This window comes from Osmia lignaria, chromosome 11 (genome assembly GCF_051020975.1).
Source record: "Osmia lignaria lignaria isolate PbOS001 chromosome 11, iyOsmLign1, whole genome shotgun sequence".
Taxonomy (NCBI): Eukaryota; Metazoa; Arthropoda; class Insecta; order Hymenoptera; family Megachilidae; genus Osmia; species Osmia lignaria.
The window spans coordinates 165,001-170,000 of record NC_135042.1 but is presented as its reverse complement, the minus strand read 5'-3'; positions in this window follow the sequence as shown (position 1 = coordinate 170,000).

Sequence of the window (5,000 nt, the reverse complement as noted above, 5' to 3'; positions counted from 1 at the left end):
GCAATATAAAACTCCATTTGTAATTTAATTAATCAAAATTAATATTTTTTTTTGATTTTTCAGCGATCCAGAACCGATGAGACGAAAACATTAAAACGATATTTTTGCATTTTCTTACGACAAAACATTAACAAATACGAGACTATAACAATATAAAACTACATATGTAATTTAATTAATCAAAATTAATAATTTTTTTTGATTTTTCAGTGATCCAGAACCGATAAGTCGAAAATTTTAACAATCATATTTTTGCATTCTGTACCGTGGATCCATCGTTAAACGCTATTAAACTAACGTCCGTGATGGTATAAATGCAGATTTTCGCTCCGTTTAGCCAAAATAACGAACTTTAGGTGCGCTCCGAAATATTTCAAAGTCCCAGCGGCGTATTGCTTCGCCTCTTAGAACCGATTAGTCGAAAATTTTAACAATCATATTTTTGCATTCTGTACCGTGGATCCATCGTTAAACGCTATTAAACTAACGTCCGTGATGGTATAAATGCAGATTTTCGCTCCGTTTAGCCAAAATAACGAACTTTAGGTGCGCTCCGAAATATTTCAAAGTCCCAGCGGCGTATTGCTTCGCCTCTTAGAACCGATTAGTCGAAAATTTTAACAATCATATTTTTGCATTCTGTACCGTGGATCGATCGTTAAACGCTATTAAACTAACGTCCGTGATGGTATAAATGCAGATTTTCGCTCCGTTTAGCCAAAATAACGAACTTTAGGTGCGCTCCGAAATATTTCAAAGTCCCAGCGGCGTATTGCTTCGCCTCTTAGAACCGATTAGTCGAAAATTTTAACAATCATATTTTTGCATTCTGTACCGTGGATCCATCGTTAAACGCTATTAAACTAACGTCCGTGATGGTATAAATGCAGATTTTCGCTCCGTTTAGCCAAAATAACGAACTTTAGGTGCGCTCCGAAATATTTCAAAGTCCCAGCGGCGTATTGCTTCGCCTCTTAGAACCGATTAGTCGAAAATTTTAACAATCATATTTTTGCATTCTGTACCATGGATCCATCGTTAAACGCTATTAAACTAACGTCCGTGATGGTATAAATGCAGATTTTCGCTCCGTTTAGCCAAAATAACGAACTTTAGGTGCGCTCCGAAATATTTCAAAGTCCCAGCGGCGTATTGCTTCGCCTCTTAGAACCGATTAGTCGAAAATTTTAACAATCATATTTTTGCATTCTGTACCGTGGATCGATCGTTAAACGCTATTGAACTAACGTCCGTGATGGTATAAATGCAGATTTTCGCTCCGTTTAGCCAAAATAACGAACTTTAGGTGCGCTCCGAAATATTTCAAAGTCCCAGCGGCGTATTGCTTCGCCTCTTAGAACCGATTAGTCGAAAATTTTAACAATCATATTTTTGCATTCTGTACCGTGGATCCATCGTTAAACGCTATTAAACTAACGTCCGTGATGGTATAAATGCAGATTTTCGCTCCGTTTAGCCAAAATAACGAACTTTAGGTGCGCTCCGAAATATTTCAAAGTCCCAGCGGCGTATTGCTTCGCCTCTTAGAACCGATTAGTCGAAAATTTTAACAATCATATTTTTGCATTCTGTACCGTGGATCGATCGTTAAACGCTATTAAACTAACGTCCGTGATGGTATAAATGCAGATTTTCGCTCCGTTTAGCCAAAATAACGAACTTTAGGTGCGCTCCGAAATATTTCAAAGTCCCAGCGGCGTATTGCTTCGCCTCTTAGAACCGATTAGTCGAAAATTTTAACAATCATATTTTTGCATTCTGTACCGTGGATCCATCGTTAAACGCTATTAAACTAACGTCCGTGATGGTATAAATGCAGATTTTCGCTCCGTTTAGCCAAAATAACGAACTTTAGGTGCGCTCCGAAATATTTCAAAGTCCCAGCGGCGTATTGCTTCGCCTCTTAGAACCGATTAGTCGAAAATTTTAACAATCATATTTTTGCATTCTGTACCGTGGATCGATCGTTAAACGCTATTGAACTAACGTCCGTGATGGTATAAATGCAGATTTTCGCTCCGTTTAGCCAAAATAACGAACTTTAGGTGCGCTCCGAAATATTTCAAAGTCCCAGCGGCGTATTGCTTCGCCTCTTAGAACCGATTAGTCGAAAATTTTAACAATCATATTTTTGCATTCTGTACCGTGGATCCATCGTTAAACGCTATTAAACTAACGTCCGTGATGGTATAAATGCAGATTTTCGCTCCGTTTAGCCAAAATAACGAACTTTAGGTGCGCTCCGAAATATTTCAAAGTCCCAGCGGCGTATTGCTTCGCCTCTTAGAACCGATTAGTCGAAAATTTTAACAATCATATTTTTGCATTCTGTACCGTGGATCGATCGTTAAACGCTATTAAACTAACGTCCGTGATGGTATAAATGCAGATTTTCGTTCCGTTTAGCCAAAATAACGAACTTTAGGTGCGCTCCGAAATATTTCAAAGTCCCAGCGGCGTATTGCTTCGCCTCTTAGAACCGATTAGTCGAAAATTTTAACAATCATATTTTTGCATTCTGTACCGTGGATCCATCGTTAAACGCTATTAAACTAACGTCCGTGATGGTATAAATGCAGATTTTCGCTCCGTTTAGCCAAAATAACTAACTTTAGGTGCGCTCCGAAATATTTCAAAGTCCCAGCGGCGTATTGCTTCGCCTCTTAGAACCGATTAGTCGAAAATTTTAACAATCATATTTTTGCATTCTGTACCGTGGATCGATCGTTAAACGCTATTGAACTAACGTCCGTGATGGTATAAATGCAGATTTTCGCTCCGTTTAGCCAAAATAACGAACTTTAGGTGCGCTCCGAAATATTTCAAAGTCCCAGCGGCGTATTGCTTCGCCTCTTAGAACCGATTAGTCGAAAATTTTAACAATCATATTTTTGCATTCTGTACCGTGGATCCATCGTTAAACGCTATTAAACTAACGTCCGTGATGGTATAAATGCAGATTTTCGCTCCGTTTAGCCAAAATAACGAACTTTAGGTGCGCTCCGAAATATTTCAAAGTCCCAGCGGCGTATTGCTTCGCCTCTTAGAACCGATTAGTCGAAAATTTTAACAATCATATTTTTGCATTCTGTACCGTGGATCCATCGTTAAACGCTATTAAACTAACGTCCGTGATGGTATAAATGCAGATTTTCGCTCCGTTTAGCCAAAATAACGAACTTTAGGTGCGCTCCGAAATATTTCAAAGTCCCAGCGGCGTATTGCTTCGCCTCTTAGAACCGATTAGTCGAAAATTTTAACAATCATATTTTTGCATTCTGTACCGTGGATCGATCGTTAAACGCTATTGAACTAACGTCCGTGATGGTATAAATGCAGATTTTCGCTCCGTTTAGCCAAAATAACGAACTTTAGGTGCGCTCCGAAATATTTCAAAGTCCCAGCGGCGTATTGCTTCGCCTCTTAGAACCGATTAGTCGAAAATTTTAACAATCATATTTTTGCATTCTGTACCGTGGATCCATCGTTAAACGCTATTAAACTAACGTCCGTGATGGTATAAATGCAGATTTTCGCTCCGTTTAGCCAAAATAACGAACTTTAGGTGCGCTCCGAAATATTTCAAAGTCCCAGCGGCGTATTGCTTCGCCTCTTAGAACCGATTAGTCGAAAATTTTAACAATCATATTTTTGCATTCTGTACCGTGGATCGATCGTTAAACGCTATTAAACTAACGTCCGTGATGGTATAAATGCAGATTTTCGCTCCGTTTAGCCAAAATAACGAACTTTAGGTGCGCTCCGAAATATTTCAAAGTCCCAGCGGCGTATTGCTTCGCCTCTTAGAACCGATTAGTCGAAAATTTTAACAATCATATTTTTGCATTCTGTACCGTGGATCCATCGTTAAACGCTATTAAACTAACGTCCGTGATGGTATAAATGCAGATTTTCGCTCCGTTTAGCCAAAATAACTAACTTTAGGTGCGCTCCGAAATATTTCAAAGTCCCAGCGGCGTATTGCTTCGCCTCTTAGAACCGATTAGTCGAAAATTTTAACAATCATATTTTTGCATTCTGTACCGTGGATCGATCGTTAAACGCTATTGAACTAACGTCCGTGATGGTATAAATGCAGATTTTCGCTCCGTTTAGCCAAAATAACGAACTTTAGGTGCGCTCCGAAATATTTCAAAGTCCCAGCGGCGTATTGCTTCGCCTCTTAGAACCGATTAGTCGAAAATTTTAACAATCATATTTTTGCATTCTGTACCGTGGATCCATCGTTAAACGCTATTAAACTAACGTCCGTGATGGTATAAATGCAGATTTTCGCTCCGTTTAGCCAAAATAACGAACTTTAGGTGCGCTCCGAAATATTTCAAAGTCCCAGCGGCGTATTGCTTCGCCTCTTAGAACCGATTAGTCGAAAATTTTAACAATCATATTTTTGCATTCTGTACCGTGGATCGATCGTTAAACGCTATTGAACTAACGTCCGTGATGGTATAAATGCAGATTTTCGCTCCGTTTAGCCAAAATAACGAACTTTAGGTGCGCTCCGAAATATTTCAAAGTCCCAGCCGCGTATTGCTTTGCCCCGAAATTTTTCAAAGTTCCAGCGGCGTGTTGCTTTCAAAGTGCCTCCCTCTAAATACCGATCGGCAGGCCGCTAGGTCGGCGACGCACGGGCTTACGCCCAGGCGTATACGGGGGCAAATCGCCGTGAGAGCGTGCGATTTTGACTTTCGCAATAAGATAGTCTCCTTTATGAAAAGGAGCGTACACGTCTCCCAAAAAAAAAAACAGTTTCATGACGATCAATGTAGTTCTTGATCGAAATGTATCATAGGACGAAGATTTTATCGAAAAGTACGAACTTTGGCGACGCATCGAAATTTTTCAAAGTTCCAACGGCGTGTTGCTTTCAAAGTGCCTCCCTCTAAATACCGATCGGCAGGCCGCTAGGTCGGCGACGCACGGGCTTACGCCCAGGCGTATACGGGGGCAAATCGCCG